General features: G+C 37.3%; 1 long non-coding RNA gene across 1 annotated transcript in view; it reads right to left on the bottom strand.

Moving 5' to 3' along the window:
* Positions 1-5640: 5640 nt before the first annotated feature.
* The window catches only part of LOC140847950 (uncharacterized), a 40620-nt gene continuing 23277 nt past the window's right edge, over positions 5641-22983 (bottom strand). The window contains exons 2-4 of the long non-coding RNA XR_012128298.1: positions 15776-15911; positions 13825-13948; positions 5641-8047 (exon numbers count right to left, since the gene is read on the bottom strand). This is a non-coding gene — a long non-coding RNA (uncharacterized lncRNA). The remainder of the gene's footprint in view (positions 8048-13824; positions 13949-15775; positions 15912-22983) is intronic.

The following is a 22983-nucleotide window of genomic DNA, read 5'->3' on the forward strand; positions in this document are numbered from 1 at the left end:
AAAGAAAAAAAAAGCAGTTCCTGTTTGGTGACCTCCAATGAGTTCTACACAATGGTATAAAGGGCATATAAAAGTGTAGGCAAAGGGTCTGTTTGTGTTTATACAGAGGATCAAAGCCTAATTTGGCTACCCAGAAAATGAACTAAGATACAATATGAAAAAGAACTTCCAACATCAGCACTCTCTGGAAGACTCATACCAGAAGATGATCATCAAAAAACCTCAACAAAGATCCAGGCGCTTCTACAGCTGTAGCTGCATTCATCCCACCAGTTCCTGAACTTACCATGGGAATGAAGAAGGAGATATCTAAGCTGGCCTGTGCATATAGTAAAACAACAAATTTGACTGGATCTATACTGTTGGAACTCAACCAAGAATTAGGAGAAGTGCAAATTGTAGTGCTCAAAAATCTTACAACTACAGACTATCTACTGTTAAAAGAACATATGGGATGTGAACAGTCCCCAGGAATGGGTTGTTTTAATTTGTCTGATTTCTCTCAGACTGTTCAAGTTCAGTTGGACAACACCCACCATATCATAGATAAGTTTTCACAAATGCCTAGGGTGCCTAACTGGTTTTCTTGGTTTCACTGGAGATGGCTGGTAATTATAGGTCTGCTTTGGTTATGTAACTGTACTCCTATTATGTCAATGTGTGTGCGCAATTTAATTAGTAGTTTAAAACCTATACATGCTGAAGTTACTCTACAAGAAGATATGTCAAAGAAATAATCAATCTTCCCATGTTTTCTTACGCCTGCTACTTCTATAGCTTTTCTTCTTCCTTCCTAATTACAACCCTTAAATAGAATTCGTGCCTCATATCGAATTTACCGAGTATCATAATTCTTCCAAGTGGTAAAGATACCTCAAGACAAATGCTGGGCATAAAAGCTGCAGGGCATAAATCTGCAAAGAAGTAAAAAGCTAACCTTTTCAATCAATAAGGCTTCTCTCTCACTTACCAACTTTGCATTTCCCTGTATGGCCCCGGAAGATGACTGGTTAGCCAGAGATGGGTAAGATTCCTCAAAGGAGGAACAACCTAAGACAGGCACAGTCGCAGGGGGCCCATCAGGTGAGAAATTGGGGATCAACAGAGGTGAGGCTTAGAACCTCACCCCCCCTGTTTTGAGAGAAATCTTCTGCATCCGTGGATGTTTTATTGCCCTTGACTAGCTTGGAGTAACACTTAGTCTACAGGCACACACCTGATCATCTACATTTGCTCTCTTACAACACTAAACTATGTTTTCTACCTTTATCTTGCATCTACCTACCACTTCAGCATTTTATTAAAAATAATAATAATAAAGAGAGAAATGTGGGATCCACATATAAATCAAGTATAAAAATCAAATGAATATTCATATTTGAACTGATTGTTTATAGTTCATAATGCATGATCAAAACTGAAAGTTTCTGTGATGACTGCCCTTATACTGTTCACCATGTAACTTATTCACTATGTAAGAACTCGTTCTCCATGTAAGAACTTGTTTGTTATGCTTCAGAATATTGGAGACTGACGAAAATTAGGCTTGGGATGGATTAATGATTGTGCATTGAGCATTGACTACCCTATACAGAATTTTATTGTTGTTAACAACCATTTGATCAATAAATATGAGATGCCCTCTCAAAAAACAAACAAACAAACAAAAAAAAAAAGTACAGACTTCCAATTGTAAAATAAATAAGTAACTGGGATGTAATGTATAGCATAAGGAGTATAGTCAAAATATTGTAACAACTTTGTATGGTGATAGCTGGTAGCTAGAATTATCATGTATATAAATGTTGAATCACTGTGTTGTACACCTGAAACTAATGTAATACTGTGTATCAACTACCCTTCAAAAAAAAAAACACATGTATTAAGAAAAATGTCAATGGAAAGAAGTTTTATTCCTGTCCTTCTCTTTGAAACAAAGGCTAAGTCAATGATAAGTATTTAAGGACCCAGAGGAAATGTGAATTTCATTCTTCAATGTTATGCTGACACAGAATTCCTTTCCAAAGCAGCGAGGTAGTCAGTGTCGGCCCACAATTTAGCAGGAGACCTGCTGTGGAAAGCTATAGCCAAATGTGAATTTGAATTCAGAAACAAGATGTCAATCAGCGCTGCAGCAGAGGGAGCAGAAGTTGATCAGCTACTCTGGGAGAAGTCATGAGGGAGGTGGGCCAAAATTATGAAAAGTTTAATTTAGGGGCAAGCAGAAACCTCAGGGCATGGAAGAAGAGAGTAAATAGTCCAGACAGCACCAGGATGGGTGGACAGGAGCTGGGCTAATGGCAGAACACACAGAGCCCCGCTGCTGGTGGGACCAATCATATGATTAGCATCCTTCTGGTTCCCTTCTAACAGAGTTGTCCTGGCTTCCTGTCCTTGGAGCCATTCAAGTGAGGATCCTTTTGGCCTTAGTCTCAGTAGCCTTACAATTATCCTCCACCACTTGAGCTCTATGGATGGAGTCTTTTAACTCCATGCATCCAAAACAACCTTCTTAGCATGGGTGCTGTTAAAAAGGAGAGGACGTACTGTAATATTAAAGCAAGTAATCAACTTCATGAACTTATCAAATCATCTCTCCTAGTCAAAAATATGTTCTTTGAGCAGGAATTACACGTAGTAAGTATGTTTGTCAAGACAGAATTGCTATGCAAGGAAAATCCTTTTCTTTCTCATATCTTCCTTCTTAAATATATTAGTTCCAATAAGAATATGCCCTCTGGGTCTTTAATAAAAATAATTTGATAGATCATTTGGGGGTTACCAATCCCACTAATCTTTATGATGAGCTTAATCCATCTCCTTTATAGGCTTACTTATGACCTGCTTTTTGTTTTCTGAATGCTAGCATGGTGCTAATGTGATTGAAAATGAATTTAATATTGTTCTCAATTGTATTGTGTAACATTTCCGTATCTTTATCTGAAGTGTAAAGATTCATTGATTAGAAACAAACTCTTAGTAGAAAATTAATGCTGTCTGCAACCCAAATATGTGGGCCTGTCTTAGCATCTGGCTACTCTAAAATGAATGGCATGGTCTCTCGTCTCGGAGCTTTACAGTCCAGTGGGAGAAGTAAAAATGTAGAGTAAGTCCAATGTCATGTATCAACTGCAAGAATGCAGATAGGCACAAAGTGCTAAGAAGGACTGAGGAGAGAGTAACTCTTAGGTAAGAAAGAAAAGGAGGGATAAAGGAGATTTCAACCCACCTACTCTTGCTGAGTTTGGGAGGGGCACTTCGAGCTGCAAGATCCTGAGAAGTAAGTAGTGTTGTGTCTGGCTGATGAAGACAGGGTGGATGAATGTTGGGGAATGTATGTGACATATTAATGACTTTGGACTAAATTGAGACTTATTCTAAGCAGAGTGGATGGCATCTTTAAAAACAGTGAAGGGGTAAAAGAATACTTGTGTTCAGGAAGTATAAGTAGTTTGGTATGTGTATCAGTTATCTTTGGTCTCACTAAAGTTGTGCAACAAAGCATCCTAAATCCAGTGGCCTACACAGCAGCCATTTATTATTTATCATTAATGTATGGGTAGTGTGGGTGGTTCTGCTGACTGGGCTACATGCTGCCCATCTAGGCACTCTTAGGTCTGTGATCAGCTGGCCTGGGGCTGGGAGATGGCCGGCCCAAGGTGATGCCAGCTAAGATGACTTGCCTCTGCCCTGCGTGGAATCCCATCCTTCAGCAAATCAGCCTGAGCTTGTTTTGTGACTGAGCAGGGTTTGGAGAGAGCAAGTGCACCAGGCGTGCGGAGGAGCACTCATGGAGGCGGCGCAGCACCGCGTGTCCACAGCTCACTCTGCCAGGCCAGAGCAGAGTCTCGCAGTGGGAAAGTCAGCAGGTGCTGAGTGCCACATAGCAGAGTGTGGAGAGATAGGGAAGTGGGTCATTTTTGCTATCGATTTGTGTTACTATGTAGGAATGGAAGGAGCATGTAACAAGGTGGCAGGAGGTGAGTCTGGGAAGTCTATGGTACCCCAGGCTTTGCAAATGGAGGTAAGAAATATGAACTGGTGGGTCCAGTGAGACTTGGAAGGATTGGAGGCAGAGAAGTGAAAGGATCAGCTTCTCACTTTAGGAAAACAACTCTGAGAGCAACAAAAAGGATGGATTGGAAGGACTATACCTTTTCCTTGTAAACAAATATCTGAGATGGAACTCTGCATAGTTATCTATTTATTTATATCCCACCTCATTCCAAAAAAGATATGATGCTGCAACTCTTCCATAGTTGCTCTGAAAAGTATATGTATTTATGCCCTGTCTACTTCTAAAAAGAATTTGAAGCAGCTCCAGTTGAATTCTGCCCAAAGGCCATCTTGGAAGTATGTCATTGTCTGTTTTCCTGAACTACTATAAACGAAGCTCCTGGACCGTCTGGCCAGTGAATATTCCTGGAGGAGAAATAAACTGAGGTGAATTTGGCTGCTTAAAAACACATGTAAGTTCTTTATTTAGAACCCTGACTCCATGGTGGCTGAAGAGAAAGAGGCACGACAGGCAGGGTGAGCTCAAAAAGAATCGTTACCATTCCAATCATCTTAGGAAACATGGCAAAAGTTTCTGCTGGTAGAACCAACAGCCTGCTTGCAGAACAAGGCAGAAGTGACCAAAAAGGCACTATAGAGAAAGAACCAGCTGCAAAAATTTAAGTTGCTCTTCAGTCTGTTAATGTTGGAATAAACTCGAGACAGCCTATTTTGCTTTTGCTCTTACATCTATGTACAGAAGCAGAGTAGAAGTGAGGGTTAGGAGAGCTCCAAGTTTCACAGGATGGTCTTTCCCCAGTAGGTTTTGTTTTGAATAAGCAAGAAGAAAAATTCATTTCTTAAATTCAGTGTTAGTCAGTGTAGTCAGTCCTACGGTTTCAGGATAAGAACCCTGACCCTACCGTTTTTATTCACTTCACATACATTTATTGATGACACAGCGTGCAGCTGTGTGCTAAATACTGGGGTTACTGAGATGAGTAAGATAATGATCTTAGTTCTTGAGTAGCTCACAGACAGACACAGAATAAGACAAAGGGCCACAGATCTTGTTAAGTGCAGAACCTAAATATGAACAAAATGCTGTGAGGACAGAAAAAGGAAGCAGAGCCTTGCTCTCTCGGCATTACTGCCCTTTGGTCTCACAGTTCATATTCTTGAGACAAAAGGTGAAACAACAGTGTTCTAGATTGCTGCACCCTAACATGGCCAGAGGTTCCTTTAATCATGGACCTCTGTTACGCAGACAATAGGCTGTGCTTCTAGCTGGTGTTAACACGTAGACTTCGTTCATCCAAAATGATCCCAGAGAGCTTGCAACATCCATAGTGCGTACGGACAGTTTAGATGTTAGTTTTATTTACAGAGATGATACTATTAGCTAAGTTAATGTAAGTCCTGCACTTCCTGGAGCAACTCCAGTTTATGCCTCTCATCCCAGAGAATTTATTAATAACAACCCCTGAAAAGAGTACTAGTTTCGATAATAAATTATATGGTCATCATACCAATACCAATGACAGATCCTTGTTTAAACCCCAGCAACCCAGCTGTTTTTTCTCCAGATTTTTTTCCCTTTTTTTGTGAGTTCCAAGTTATCCACATGCTCTTGCACAATCGCCTTTTTGAACAGCGATGTGAACTTTCACAATGTCTGGCCCAGTAAGAATGTTGTTTTTGGTGTGTGACCAGGTTTTTCGCAGTGCAGAGTTGACTGCTGTGCGTGGAGATCATGCCCACAGGCACCCATCACTCCCCTGCAGTAACGGAGAGGGAAGCTGGCCCCGGGGACAGCCTGGCAGCCACAATCTTGGCAAAGGGGAGGAGAGGCACTCCCTCAGTACACGTTGCACAGAAAAAAAATTCACACACCAATCTTGAATTTTCAACACTGTGTTATTTCGATACTTGAATATATTAAGTACTTGTTATGATTTCTAAAATACACTGAGAATAAAAAGTTTGAAAGAATTTCTAACGGTGCTAGGACAAAACCTTTTCTACTTTGAGTATGTGTGGAGGGTAGGGATTTTGTCCTCTCTTTTTTCCTCTCACAAATTATGCATTGATAATTCATGCAAAGTAATCACTCTTCAATTGGCTGTCCTTGGGTACTTTACAAATCGGATGTGACTCAGCTATTTGTTTGGTTAGTAAGCTTTTATGGCTTGGATTTCTCTAGTAACCACTAGTTGGGGTGGGTTTACATTGCGTTCTATTATTACATGAACTCCTAGAAAGACTATGCTTTTTAGGCCAGTTTTGAGTCTGAGCTTTGCCAGTCTGTAACTGCAGGACCTGAGGTAGGTACTTACTTTTTCAGCCTCAGTTGCATCATTTGTTAAATGAGGATAGTAGGGATTAGCTCTTTATGTTGTTGTGAGGGCCCTAATAGGGCTTTATATCTTGCAGAGGTGTTCAGCAAATGCTAATTTCTTTCTCTTTGCACTCTACTAAAGAAAAATCTCTCTCCTAACCTTTTGACTCTACAATTTTGGGGATTTGATCTTACCTCACCCCTATGAAACTAAATATAATAAAACAATCTTTGAGTATGATATCCTTAGATAATATAAAATATACATCCTAGGAAGAATGACACCATTGTTCCTCAGGCTTCAGATTTGGGGGACTCTTGTTAATTCAAATGAAAGCGTCAACCTCAAGGACATAAGAAACTGACAGGCTACTTTTCATTTGTAAATGTGAAGTATTGGACTTAACGTTTGTTCGTTAAGTACAGCTTTCTAAAACTGGCTTTTTTTTGGTAAAAGTTTAAAAACATGTAAGAAGACAGGTTGCTTTAGTAGTAGAGAATCAGGGCCCACACAAAAAGACTAGAAACCGGCACTTGTGCAAGAAATACACTGCAGCATGTGAAGAAGATTTAGAGGGTGAACTTGAGAGATCCAAAAGGTGAAATCCCTTAGAGGACATATGTCTATTACAAGTCACTCACAATATAAGTCAAATGTTTTTTTAAAATGCCACTCAGAGGAACAAATCTCTCTCCTGCTGGGAACACACACGCCCCATAGCAAGTGCAGTGGAAAGATATTTGACGAGGACTGGAAAAAGGACAAGTATGCATGGAAGTGCTGGAGAAGGAAGAACAGGGCACAAAAACAGTGGGATATTTTACATGGATGGAAGGCAGGTGCTGTGTGCCAAAGTGAGACTTATAAGAGGCAAACATGGTGATGATACCAATTTGAACAGGGAAATTAATCATGAAAATAGCTTCTAATTATTTGTGCAAATGTTACCTTTGCAGGGAAAAAAATGAGTACCCTTTGTGAATCATGCTCTTCCACCTCTGTATTAGCCTCTCACCTTTTCTCTTTTCTCCGAAATACAAATCACACTTTACAATGCTTCACAATTCACTTATCAATTTTGTGTGGTATTATCTCTTTCCCCTTGCTAGAATGAATGAGAGCATGTACGGCGGTCGATTTTTTCCTTTGCTCACCTTTATATTCCTGGTGTACAGCCATACACATTTCTTGAACAAATGAATGAATGCTCACATAAATCAGCTGTCTTAGGATGTAACAGGTGATGTCTTCTTGGACAAGGGAATAATGCATGTCAATGTTATTCAAAATTGATTGAGTCATACACTCGTGCATAAACATTGGTAGAGTATGATGTGGATGGAAGATCTCCAAAAGCTGAGAATTTCCATTGTAATGTATAACTAGGAAAGATTCCTTAGAATGAATCCTTTGTTAAGGTGCTTTTTGTACATTTTGGTTGTTTTTGTTTATTTGTTTTCTTTCCAGATGTAAATAGTATCGATATGGTGTGTCAGTTTCCATTTGACACGTACAAAAACGGCAGTGAGTACATCCCAGATGTAAAAGGACCAGAGGACTGCATGACTTTAACCTTCAGGAAAGACTGAGAGAGAAAAGCACAAACACTGGGGACAAGGTCAAACAGAGAAGAGAGTCACACAAATAGCAAGAGTGAATGTGTCGTAAATTCTGGATAGGCAGTTCTCATCTTCATCCTTACTTCCTTCTCCCTGCAAAGAGAACAGTAAAAAGCACCTGGTTAGAACTTTAGTATAAAATTTATAAGTTCTATTATTCAGTGACAATTAGGCAACTATAGTCCTAATGTTTAGCAGGTCAATTCTGACTAAAGATAAATGCAAAGTCACTTAACTAAAGGAAAAGCCAAAAAGGGTAGAGACATATAAAAGTAAGAATTGTGTAGGAATACTACCATTATACTTGTTAGGATCCTGGCTTCCGAGGCTTCTCCAGAGAACAAACTACACAGGCATAGAGATGTAAATACAGGCAAAGTCTTTATTCAGCCAGCAAGCTGGGGTCGACAGCACCTCCCCTGACACGCAGGCCGAGTCCGAGCTGCCGACCCCCAGGCAACTTTAGGTATTGCTTATATAGGATTTTCACAGCGTCACACCGAAGCCCGCGCATTTCTACAACCAATAATTTTTAAACACATTCTATATTGTAATCTTTCAGGAAACACTCCAGCTGCTTGACCCCTTCAATTGTTATCTCTTGCTTACCCAAGCATGTCTATGTGACTTATTACGGATCACGCCCCCAGGCTGTTGCCCACCTCTAGTTATCTAACTTAAAACAGGCGCATTTCTAAGCTTAGCCTCGGATTGTTTATTCAAAACTGGATGGCCCATGCTGAGAACAAAGCACACAGGCAGTTAGGTTAAATGATGTTATTAGTCCTCTTTCCTGACTCTTGATGCCCCCTGCCCTCCTTTACATACTAACATTCAGAATGAAGTAAACTTTGTAAAAAATGTGAAGAACAACACATTAGCTATTATGCCTGACATGTCAAAGCAATTTTAATAAGTCATGTTTCTCTGATTTTTATTAATCCAGGTATTTTGCAAAGACTATTTCTTAGAGTAGATGCGAAAACTTTAAGAGGATAAAAGGGAAATGGTCATCTGTTTACTATCAAGGGGAATGATCTTTAAATTATAAATGGTACAACAAATAAAAGGATTATAAAGAATACAATGAACAATTATATGCTAACAAATTAAATAATTTAGATGAATCAACAAATTCTTAGAAATACATTAAGCTAGCAAACTAAAAAGGAAATAGAAAATCCAAATAGACCTATAACAAGTAAAGAGATTACACCAGCAATTGGTAAACTTCCAACAAGAAAGGTTTAGAATCAAATGGCTTTACAAATGAATTCTACCAAACATTTAAAGCATAATTAACTCTAATCCTTTTCAAACTCATCAAAAGTGAAATCTTTTTCAAACTTTTCCAAAAACTTCCAAACTCATTCAATGAGACACTCAAGCATGAAAAACAGATGGCAAGAAACCTTCAGACCAATCTCCCTCACGAATAAAGATGTAAATCAAAACCACAATAAAATACTATCACACCACTAGGTTGGCCTTAATAATTTTTAAAAAGGGGATGGAGAACAGGATGGCTATTCCTCAGAAAGCCAAACAGAATTACCACATGACCCAGCAACCCTACTCCTAGGAATATACCCAAGAGTATTGAGAAGAGAGACAGATGCTTATACACCAGTGCTTATTAGAGTATTATTTTTAACAGCCAAATATGGAAACCATGCAAATATCCATCAACTGATGGGTCTTATATATGGAAAATAGTAAAGAAGATAAAAAGAAAATTAGAGCCAATAAACAAGTTCAACAAAGTTCTGGCATACAAGATAATGCAAAAATCAATTATATTTTTATATAGTGGCAATGAACAACCTGAAAGAAAAATTTTTTTAATTCCATTTATAGTAACATTATAAGAATAAGAGTGTTACAAATAAAATCAACAAAAGGAATTTGAGACTTAATAGCCTGAAAATTAGAAAATATCCTTGGAAGAAATGAAAGACTGAATAAATGGAAAGACATCCTATTTTCATGGATAGAAAGACTTGATATTGTTAAGATGGCAATACTCCCCAAAGTTATCTACATAGGAAATGCAATTCCTATCAAAATCCCAGCTGTTTTTTTTTTCTGAAACAGGCAAGCTCATGCTAAAATTCAGATAGAAATGCAAAAGACCCAGATAGTTCTTTCTTGAAAAAGAACAAAGATGAAGGACTCACACTTACCGATTTAAAAACTTGCTACAGAGCTATTGTATTCAAAGAAATGTGGTACTTGCATAAGGATAGATGTAAAGAATGCAGTTAGACACATTTGTTGTTGACACAAAGCTGGAAGTGATAGTTAACATGCACAAAGAAAGAATCAGGATTCAAACAGATTTCATTAGACTGAAAATCTGGGCTGATACTAATACAGGATGCAGGGAGAATTGGTTTAATGGGAATTTACATGAAAAAGACTTAATCTTTAATTGAGAGCAAGCTCAATATGATCAAAAGGTGTGAGCCAAAAAAGCTAAACCATTCTTATCTTGCATTAAAAGAAGTGTAGCATCCAGGAAAGGGAATGTAATTGAACTTCCGGGCACTGCTGTTGTCAGACAACTTCTGAATTATTTTATGAGTTTTGTTCAGCTGTTGTTAAGAGTACTGACAAAGTGGAATATGTTCAGAAGGGAGACATCAGGAGTTAAACTGTGTCATGTGAAGAATTGGAGATGCTTAGCTTAATATGAAGCCTTGGGGAGGGCAGTAGAGGTGGGAGGAGGGACATAAAACAGCTATTTTCAAAGATTTAAATGGATATCCTAGGGCTGATGTTTTAATTCTATTCTGTTTACTCTCACAAACAGAACTAGAATCCACATGAGACAAGAAGACAGATTTGTGCTCATAAATTATTTTCAAATAATTGGAGTCATGGGAAATAGAAAAATTTACTTTGTTGTTTAATGAGCAGTTGTTCACGGGAATCATTCAAGAAGAATCTGGATGACCATCTGTAAATTGGGGTTCCTGGAACTTAAAGGTTGGACTCAAAGACCCATAAGATCCTTTTGAACTCAAGGAGCCTAAAACAATCATCCTAGTCATTACTATTGTATCAGCTAATATGTAGTGGGAAAGCTACTATAGTAAATACCCTATAAGCATTACCATATTTAACACTGAGAAGGACTTAATGAAATATTTTGTGATCCCCATTTATAGACAAGGACACTGGGATCTTAGAGTAACTTTCCCAAGGATACATCACTTGTAAGTGCTGGAGCCAGCACTCAGACTCAAACTGCTTTGATTTCAGGGTCCTGGAGCTTAAATGCTCTCCTGAAAACTCTTTAATCTGTGATACTTAATGGGTTATAATTGACTGTGATTGTGAGATAATTTGGTCTGTTCAGAGTGAATTTAGATCATATCATTAGAAATCTGAATAAGTCAAGGTCAACAGGAACTCTTATCTTTGTGGAGAGTAAATGCCTGTCCAGCGGAATTGACACGTTCAGTGTTTAAAAAAGCAAACAGCTTAGCTCATATTTTCATTCTTGGATTATTTTAAATGAGACAGTGCCAGAATATGCAAAAGAAGATAGCTTGGTTTCAGATTTTCATTCCTGAATTGGGATTTCAATATGCATGCCATGCTGGCAGATGCCTATCAAGGAATGGAAGGAGTAAGGGATGGAAACTACCGTATTTAATCTTCCATTAGGTAGATTACTTTTGTATAACTTGCATGGTGATTTTAATTTCCTATAAATAGTGAGTTGGTGACTGATATGTTGTTTGGGAAAATGTGTTTAACTTCAACTTGTCAGTCCTGCCACAAAGTTTAAATCTTTGAAAGAGAGGAAGGTTAGTAGTGTTTTTCTTCAATAAATTTTCATCTAGTTGACAGCCTCTCTCTTCCTCCCTGTCTCTCCCTGCCTACATCCTTACATTCCTCCTTCTTGCCTGCCTGCTTTCCTTCAATGTATATATTACATGGCTACTTGATGTCAAGCACTTGGCTAGTTTTGGGCTTATGGTTTGAGCAAGGCAGTCCTGGTTTCTGCCTTCATGAAGCTGTTATTTAATTGGGACCTAATTAACCCAGGACAAGTTTTACCTATTTTACATTTCTCTGTTTTTTTAAGGTAGTAATTACTGAATGCTTATTAATACCAGGCAGTATTCTAGGCACTTTACATGTGTTATTTTAATTAATCCTTAAAACAAACACTTCCCCATTCTACTAGTTCTACTAATGAGGAAGCTGGAGCTCAAGGAAGCTACTGGCTCTAAGTAAGTGGCAGAGCTGGAGTTGGTACCTAGGTGTCTGGAACTCCTGAGTTCCAGCTTTTAGTTGCAATGCTTTGAGGCCTCTCTAATTCTATTTCAAAACTAGCTAACCAAATACATACAGGTAGACTAGCTAACCAAATACATACAGATAGGTGACCCTTGGTACAAAATGGGTTTGAACTGAGCAGGTCCACTTATACATTTTTTTTCCAATCAATATATTGGAATTATTTTTTTGATATTTGTAATAATTTGAAAAACATTTTCTCTTTTCTAGCTTACTTTACTGTAAGAATACAGTATATAATAAATACAGCATACAAAATATGTTCCTTGATTGTTTATGTTATTGGTAAGACTTCTGGTTAAGTAGGCTATTAGTAGTTAAGTTTTGGGGATGCAAAAGTTATATGCGAATTTTCGACTCTGAAGGGGGGCAGTGGCCCAGCCGTTGTGTTGTTCAAGGGTCAAATGTCAATAAAAGCAAAGGAATGAACAAATGAGAATGTGCACTAGCATCAGCTGTTCTTGCTACAGCTGAATCTATGTCTTCCTTCATTTGGTAAGCAACTGGAGACCTTATGCCTCCTTTTCCCAGGCTGCTCTGTTCTACACCAGAAATTTGATATATTTCAAGAAAAGTCATAAAATGGAGAATCAGCAGAGGCAATATCAATAACCTATTGGGTTACCTAAATCTCTAACTGATAACCACTCCCTATATCCTAGTGTAGAGGAGAAAAAAGCCTTTTTCTGTATTTCTGTTGTCTTGTTTTTAATGGCAATCAGGTTGAAATGCAGAATTGAGTTTTGTTTCTTATTTCTTCCTGTGCAGCCGTACAAATTCCAGTGATGGCACTATGGACTCCCTTTGGGGTCTGAAGTTTCATTACATAAAGAAAATGTTTACTAGAATCATAATAATGTAAATTATTAATCCCCCCTTGCCTTCTGCTACCTCTACTGCCACTCCATGTAGTAGTCAGATTGACCTGCAAAGGCAATGAAATCATATCACTTCTCAGCATTATACTCTCTAGTAACTTGCCATTACACCAAAGTAAAAGATCAGCTCTTCACTGTGACCTAAATAGCCCTACATGGCCTGGCCTCTACCATTACCTTGCACCACTCTCTCCAGGATTACTGCCCTCCCCCACAGTGTTCTTGGCTTTCTGTCTGCTTGAAATGCTCTTTCTTAAATTCTTCCAATGGCTAATGCCTTTCCATGCTTTGCTTCTTTTATTTTATCTTCCCAGGAAACTCTTCCACAATTGTCATAGCTAAAGAAAATCTCTCTTTTCCATTCTGTCCAATGGATTATTCCCTATAAGCCATATAGTTACTGTCTGTTCCCTTGCTTTTTGTTGGTACCACCCAACAAGAATGTAAGCACAATGAGGAACACTCTCTCATCTCTAAATGTATCTCCAGTGCCTGGAACAGAGTTTGATACATAGAAGGCAATAAATAACAGTGTCAAATGTAGAAATAAGTGATTTTCTTTAGTTCAATTGTAAAACCTATTGAATTCGATAAAATGCTGTTCCATTAGGAATTCATAGAATTTGGTATGAGAAATGTACTAATAGGACTTCAGAAGTAGTAGTGACTATGGTTACTCACCTTTATCACAGGCTGGAGAACAGTCCTGAACCAGTCATTGAACAAAATAATTATACTTCTTTGCTGCAGTGACTTAGACCTTATGGAATGGAGTGTAGTGACCTCAGAAGTTTCTGTCTGTTGGCTGGTAAAAAGAACCATTTCTGAGAGAGAGGATTTGTGCTAAGATCTGTGACATGTCATTTACCTATATCTGTAGTAAAATCTAAATTGAAGATACATGTTCAAGTCAAAGTATATTGAATTTATGAAATAAATTATTATAATTTGAATTCTCCATTCAGTTCAATGCTTACATTTCTGGATTTTAAAGTTGTTCTACCTTGTTAAAAGGACAATAAAATTCTTTACAGGGCAAGTAGTAATGAAGAATTCTTTCTACTTTACTACTGCCAAAAAGAGACCTCCTTTATTTCCTTAAATAATGTACTTAGAAAAGTTAAAATAGATTTTAGTAACATAGTATTTCAACAGTGTGAAATGTGAAAAAATGGTAGTTCTTAAATCAGATCTGATGGATTGCTTTTTTAAATTCAGTTTTGGGCTTGTACCACTTTTTAATTATGGCAAGGGGAAAGTTCGTGCAGTATTGAACATACTCGGCTTCCATTTATTTCTCTCATCACCCTGTCCCAGACTAGACAGTGTAGTTGGTTGCAATCTGACTAATGAACCCGGGACAACAATGCCCATTACTCATCCTCTCAGTCAAATATCAATGTGGGAAGTTTGTGACTTAGGTCTAAGATGAAAAGATCTGACCAGCTCTTCCTCTCAGGCTGAGTTCTGATGCTTGTGTGAAAAAAGAGTATCTTAGAAAAGTAACTGTGAGTCTGAACACAATGACTGCCAAATAAAGAATATAGCCTTGTTTATTTTGGAAGAGCGTGTGCATCAATCTGGCTGTGAGCAAGGAATTCATGTGTGTGCTTCTGCCCAAGAGGGACAGCAAGGTTCATCTATATCACTGAAATGGAGATTTCTCTGCATGAATTGCCTTCTCAATCCCTTCCTTGGCACCCACTGAAAATAAAAATGTGTTTCAAGTCAATAATAAATGATTACTAACTATGCATGAAACTGAAAACCAAAAATCTGGTCAGAATGGACACCCTTGGGGATTCAAGCTCTGACAGAACAGAGAGATGAAGTATCCTAAGGGTTAACATCAGTAGAATAGGAATTTAATGAGGGATTAACTGGGGAGGCAGGGGGATAGATCTTCTCCAAGAAGGAGCAGGACACTCCTGGTCTCTGATCATATTGCTCCTCATCTGACCCACCGTTTTTCCACTAGCTCTTGTCTGTTCTTCTTATGTATCAGGTCTTGATTGAAACTTTCTTGGCTTTGAAGTGTGGATATGCTTTCCAATTTTTCCATGTTGTTGACATGGACATAAATATTAACAATGATAAGGTTCTCTGAAGAGTGAGACATAAAATGCTTTCATTGCTCTGAAAAAGCAGCTCTGGCTTTTCCATACATTGCAATTCTCTTTTAAATCTCATACAAGTACTTTTCATTCAGTTTATTACATTTTCAATAGGATATTCTGAAAAATCAAAATTATGAAAACTAGTTCTGGCTTCTATTATATAATATTTTGTTTCAAGGTAAAAATATATTAGATCTTACAAAAGAATTTATTTTAGTGCTAAAGTCCTTAAAGTCTTTTGAGTTTACAAGATACTACCGATGTATGAAGAAAAAAACAAACACTTTACTACAGAAAATTCTGACTTGGAACTACAATTCCAAAAGTTTCAGTTGTATGATACACTGAATTGGCTCCAGAAAAATATTTACTCTAGCATGTAACAAAACACATTTGTTTTAGTCATCAATATCTATATTGATCTCTTTCAACAAATTTAGCTTTACAGGGTTTCATATAATTAGCTAGTTATATTGCATTATGCTTTTCAAGGTCACATAGAGAGAATACTGTACCCTTTTCTTAGGGAGATGTTGAGCTTGAATTTCAGAGAGGATATATCGCGTCCTGCCATCTAGGGCGACGGCAGGAGACCGATCACCGAAGGCCTGGTTCGTTAGGAATCTTTATTATGGGTGTCCGAGCATCCATCTAGCGAAAGGCAAAAGCAAAAAACAACCACCACCACTTCCTCCAGGGCAGCAGCTTATATAGCATATCCCAACCAATCAGCTGACTGATCACGCACCAAGTTCAGTCTTATTGGAAGCATGTGAAAAGCATGCTATGAGCACGAGCACGGAAATGGGGACAAGCCAATCATGGAGACTTCCTTATGCGCTGAGCTGTAGGGCCAGGAAGGGGGGTGTCTAGGAAGCAGGCGCCATCTTTAGGGCATTGTCCAGCTAGAGTGGGGCTCAGCCTCCGCCGTAGGCCAGGCCCCCACAAGGATATATTAAAAATTTTACAATAAATAATTCTTCTGCTAACGCAAGGTAGTTTATATTTCAGAGCACATAAAAGCAATAGCTCTGTGCAGTTATTCATTCTCCAAGTGGAACTTCCCCTACCTAATTTTATGTTTTTCTTATATGTGAATATGTATTATAATTACCTTGAAGAGTATGTAGCTTACCATATTGTGTTCTGTAGTTGTATTTTTCTTTATAGTGATTATTACCAACTAAGGAAGTTTCTGGTTTAAGAAAATTTGCCTCAAAATTTCATACTAATTTTAAGTTATTTAAATGCCAAAGACCAAGCTATATGCCAGAGATTTCAGTTGACCATAATACATGAGACATTAATATCAAACAATTATTAGAGAATTCTAAGAAAAATGATAAGCCAATACATTGGACAACCTAGGAGATATGGACAAATTCCTAGAAAAGGGCAACCTTTTAAGACTGACTGAGGAAGAAACACAAAATCTGAACAGACCAATTACCAGCAATGAAATTCAATGGGTAAAAAAAAAAAACCCAACAAACCTAAGTCCAGGATGAGATGGCTTCCCAGCTGAATTCTACGAAACATTTAAAGAAGAGCTAATACCATCATTCTTAAAGTATTTCAAAAAGTAGAAGAGGAGGGAGTACTTCCAAAGTCATTCTATATGGTCAACATCACTCCAATATCAAAAGATGTTAATATCATATCACAGTAAAACTGTAAATAGGGAAAGGATGATAAAAGGGTACAAACTTAGAGCTATAAGATGATGAGGTCTGAGGATTTAATGTTTAACATGGTATATGTATAACAAGTCATACAACATAGTGATTAACACTATTGTATAATAAAAATTTGCTAAGAGAGTGGAACCTAAACGTTCTCACACACACAAAGAGATTAATAGGTGAGGTGGTGGATGTGTTAACTAACTAGATGGGAGGAATCCTTTCACAATGTATACATATATCAAGTCATCACTATATACAACTCTCAATAGCTGACAATTTTGTGAATTATACCTCAATAGAGCTGAAAAAAAACAAAATTATGCAATTATATCAACATAAATTATTTTAAGGATAGATTCTGTAAACTGCAGTATTTATTTGGCATAAATATAATAAATTAGTGTGGTGTATCTCACAAATTAAAAGATTCCTAATAATCTTGATTACTTAATTTTGGGAAAATAAAAAATGTTTACCATTAAAATATGCTTACTATAAAAATTAAAATAATTAGATATTTTTCTGCACTGTTATTCAGAAAGTTGATGAAAGGAAATCTCTACTGTCTCTTAATGTCTTTAAGACACCAGGAGTTTAGGTCTACAAGTTTGTGCCTTCTATTTTTAAAAATGACTCTTTCTTCTTGCATGAAAACTATGCAATTCTTAAGTATTTATTCAATTAAATATGTAAAGTGATAATGAGAAATGAGAAATGTTACTTTTCAACTGCTGGCATGTGTGTTCCTTCCTGTGGTGCTCAGAAGTGAGGGAAGCACCCAGGGCAGTTATTACTCTGAGATGTTTTCTGACCAGCCTGGGGTGGCAATGCTTTACAGAAAAAGCCAAAAATGGAACTGAGGTTTTTCTAACTAATATGGAGGTGAGGTTGGTGTTTTTTTTCCCCCCAGGGAAGCAAAGTAATATACAACACACTGAAAACAGTACCTCCACTCACCCCCAGAAGAAATGAAAGTCATAGAACAAATTAATCAATACAACTCTGATAGTGACTTGGCCTTGAATTAGAAAGGCAGCAGGGAGGAAAAGAAAGCAGGCTTAATAGAGAGCTGATCTTAAAGATGAAAGAATAACTTTCTGGTGTGAAATCTTATATTAATGCTCACTACACAGTCTATACAACTGTTGATATAAAGAATTTAGCTTCATCAGGCATAGATAATAGAAAAGGATAATTGAACCAAAGAGGACAGTGTGTAAAAAGGCACAGAGGTGGAAAAGAATAGTGTTTTATGGGAAGAGTAAAGGATGCTCTGTATCTGAAGCAGGTGAGTGGGTGGTTTTGGAAGGAAGAGACAGGGACCATGGGCAGTAGGGTGAGGGCCTCTGGAAAAAACAAAACAAGATAATCCATTGTGGGATTTGCTTTGGCCTTCTGGGAGGGCCCAGATTATTTTTCTGACTTTACCCAGGTGCTGCTTTTCTTCCTCCAGCCCTAAACAAATGATTTGCAACCTGGGCAATGTAGCAAGCAAGCCCAAAACAACATAGTAGTAAAAACAGGAAGGATTCCATCTTGAAAATAAGATTTCATTTTAAAACCCAGTTTGTTAAAAAGTAACTTGCTCAACATACTCTTTAACAAACAGACAATAACTCAGCCCACCTTGCAAACAAAGCAGGCAGTCTTGAGTGATATGCTCCCAGACCAGGAAGCTGCTATCCTGGGAGGAAATAAGAGCAGTAAATTTCTTATAACCAGGAAGACTAATAAGAAATGTCTCTTCAAAGATAAACATTTTGGGACCACTTAGTAGGCTATATCCTTAGCCCTTTGTCTCCCAACTGCCTATAAAACCCCTAGAACACACCACCCTGGGACTCTTTTGTCCCCTCCTGGCCTGAGGCCTCAGCTCTGTCCTTTTGCTTTATCTCTAAATAAATGCCTCTGCCTTGCTCTCCCTACCTTGAGTGTTTGCGAAGTTCATTCTTTGACTCTGCAAACACGAACCCCAGCATCATTTTGGGTGGCTCTCTTGTCCCTTCCTGGCCTGAGTCAGGAGCTCTGTCCTCTTGCTTTATCTCTGAATAAAAGCCTCTGCCTTGTTCTACCTTCAGTGCTTGCGAAGTTCATTTGACTCCACGAACAAGAACCCCAGCATCAGAAAGGCTGGGATAAGGCTGAAAAGTGGGTAGGGGGTAGACTTCTGAAGACTCCTGTATGCCATCTAAAGGAGTTTGAATTTCACTTTTAAGAACTCGTTTATCAAATAATATACCAAAGAAGTGTTAAGCTTTGTAGGAATTACATTCTTTTTAGTTCTTATTACAGTGCTTAGAGTTTCAATTAATTCTGACCTACTAGATTAATACATTTTGCACCTAATTGGCCACATATGATTAAAAAGATTGCTTCAACTCCCACTGTGGGAAAGGTCAACTGGCAATTAGATTGAGCAGCTCTAAAGAGTTCAAAGAAAAGGTGAATGCTGTATCAATTTCACCTTATAAAAGCAGAATGTGTCCTTCACCTAGTATGTCTGCAGGTTTGTATCTATACTCAGTGACATGCACAGAAGTCACTGTTTATGCAACAAAGAGCAAGGATTATTTAGGGCAGGTGACGGCCCAGAGAGAAACTGAATAAAAGGACAGAGAAGGGTACTCCCTTTGTTGAGTGTCAAAAACACTGGCCTGCTCTGTGATAAAGGCTTCCCCATATTATGTCATTTAAGCCCCACAAGCATCCTGCAAGACAGACATTACTCTCTCCATGTCACAGATGAATGCTTGAGGCCAGAGAAAAATTTAGGCAAATGGCCACCTAAACGCTTTGAAATGTTAAAAAAATACTTAATGCCATTTGTTAATTTTGCAAACAAATTCTATCAGTAAGTTATTAGAAACTAGACTGGATAATATAAATTTCATCCTAAAAAAGGTATCATAAAGTTTGATTAATGAGTTTTTCTCTGTTTGAGATGGTAATAATATACTGTATTTTAAAAGAAGAATTTGTATTTGTAACAAAAATAGTTTAACTTCATGAACCCTGCTGATCAAATCTCACTGCATAGATTTGGAGGGTCCCCACCTTTGGATTCATGTTCTCACTCTCAAATAAAGTGACCGTCTTTTACAGACACATTTAACTGAGGGACATCAGTTGGGACAAGGCCTCAGGCTGCTCTCCAACAAACTCACCATTACAAGAATCAAAACTGAAGATCTGATCAAGGGACCCAACTGTCACTGGTGACAGATTCATAAACTGGGCCTGTCACACTCTTATACAATATGGTCAGTCAAGCTTCTCCTGACAAGGTTTTTGGAAAAAGAAATAACATGGTCAGGGAGGAAGGTAAAAGTTATATATGAGAGCTAGATTAATTTAAAATTCCAATTTTTATTAGCCATTTTTACATTTCTATTCCAGAACTTGTTCCACACACACACACAAAAATGTAATAGAAAATACATGCCCCTATAACATATAAAATATTTAGGCAATTAAAATATTATGCAATTACTTTAAATCTTAATTTATGCTTTGATGAGAGCTTAATAAGTAGGCAATTTCTCTGCTTTTTTTTCTGATGCACTAGGACCAAATGGTATCAACTTGCAGAAGATTTGACTTAGTTATATTACCTTTTATCTTGCAAAGTAAAATGCCAAATCAAGTTTAAAAACATGTTTAAATTTTACCTTTAATAGTAAAATTAGATCTTTCAAGTTTGTAATTTTAACATACAACCCAGTTGAAACTTCTACCTCCCCTAAATGACTTTTGTTAACCCAAATTATCCTCCTTGGTTGCCTGCTCTCAATCTCTCTCTCCCTCCATTCCACCTTCCTTTCCCACTCTCTCTTCCTTCCTCTGTATGAGAACACTCATTTTGGGGCAAAAATCATACAATTGCCCAATATATCAACTTTCCAGTAATAGTGCGGGGAAAAATGCTGTCGATATGTTATGAGATAATTTGTAGTTAATCATTCTAGCTCTTTTTTTGGCATTATTTATCTCAGCACATACCCAACAGTTTTCTTTTTTAAGCCTACCCCTCAAATATCAAAGTCCTGGACACAATTTAGAAATATCTCTTTGCTCTGTCGACAGGGGATTTTGAAAGTTACAGGCAAACATGCAGGAGTAAATTAAGTTGTAGGTGATTAATTTGTGTGGGTTCTGAAAAATGTATTATGGTCTAAAATTACTTGATTTGATATAAATTGTCTTGAAATTCCAATTTTTATTAATTTTCTTATAAGAAAATACAATGAAAACACCAAACAACACACACCTAAAACTATTAAATATTTCACTTTGCAAATTCCACCTACTGTGCCATTGTGAAGTCTTCAATTTATTATTTACACATAGTGCATAGTCTCTTATTTATTTTTAATTAATGACTTAAAAATTTCTTTTATGTTTAAACAGTAACAATATGAAGAATTCTTAGACTATTGACCTTGCTTGGTATAAAGATTTTATTAAAACCTTTATCAGGACCTGAATAGACATTTTCTCAAATAAGACATATACAGATATCCAATTCATATGAAAAGATGCTCAACATCACTAATCATCAGGAAAATGCAAATAAGTATCACTTCACACCTGTTAAAATGGCTAACAGCAAGAGAAGAAATAACAAGTGTTGATGGGGATGTGAAGTAAAGGGAACCCTCACAGAGTATCAGTGAGAATGTAAATTAGTGCAGCCACTAGGGAAAACAGTATGGAAGTTCCTCAAAAAATTAATTCTTCTTCTTGGTATTTATGCAAAGAAACACTAATTTGAAAAGATATATGCACCCTTATGTTTACTGCAGCATCATTAACAGTTGTCAAGATATGGACATCAGTCCATCAGTGGATAAATAAAGAAGGTGCATATATACAAGGAATTATATTCAGCCATAAAAAAAAATCTGGCCATTTGTGACAATATGTGGACCTAGAGGGTATAATGCTAAGTGAAATAAGTCAGATAGAGAAAGACAAATGCCATATGATTTCATTTATATGTTGAATCTAAATAACAAAAAGAAAAAAAAAACCGAGACAGACTCTCCATACAGACAACTAACTTGGTGTTGCCAGAAGGGAAGGGAATGGGGGTGTGGGAGAAATAGGTGAAGAGATTTAACAGGTACAAACTTCCAGCTATAAAATAACTACACCAGGATGTAAAGTTCAGCATAGGGAATACAGTCAATAATATTGTAATAAGTTTGCATGGTGACAGGTGGTAACTAGACTTATGCTGGTGATCATTTTGTAATGTATATAAAGGTCAAATCACTATGTGGTATACCTGAAACTAATATAATTTGTATGTCAACAACAGGTCAATAATAAAGTTTTTTATTTGTATTACTACTGCATCAAATAACATGAATTTAGTTGTCAGTCTTCTAACTACACATACCAGAAAAAGAGACTGCAACAATTTAATTTACTAAATCACAGTTCACTAGTACAAATAATTATGTACTTAGTAAAAAAATTTAAACACCATCATCAACCACAAACTACAGTGCCACACTAACACAGTAAAGCAGAAAACTATCCCAAGGCATCCCAGCTCAGTAGACTTTTTCATCTAACAGTGACATATTTAAGCTCAGAGTCTATGGGCATTTGATTTGCTGTTTTGCTTGGTTTTCCAAACTATTGCAGGTCCTGATTTCACATGGCTATTGTGTGGATCAGATGATCCCTGGTCACAAGAATACGCTGGAGAGTGACTCCCCTGGCTATGAGTGTGGTCAGTCACTCCACATGCTTTGGGGATGAGCTATCTTTTCCACGATGAGAGATTTCCTTTTCAAGTTTTGTAATCCCCAAATACGAAATACTAGTATTTAAGTCAAAGTAATTAAGGAAATACATGTTGCAATATTGTTCAAGATAAGCACTGGAATTTGGCTTCTCTCTCCTGTTGTGCTTTTTAAAAAATAAAATTATTACTGACCTGGAACAAAGAAGAATTTTGCAATATATGCTTAGAATTATAAACATGTACTACACTGACTTCTTGAATGTGAAACATAACCAGACATTTA

This window comes from Manis javanica, chromosome 2, assembly GCF_040802235.1.
Source record: "Manis javanica isolate MJ-LG chromosome 2, MJ_LKY, whole genome shotgun sequence".
Taxonomy (NCBI): domain Eukaryota; kingdom Metazoa; phylum Chordata; class Mammalia; order Pholidota; family Manidae; genus Manis; species Manis javanica.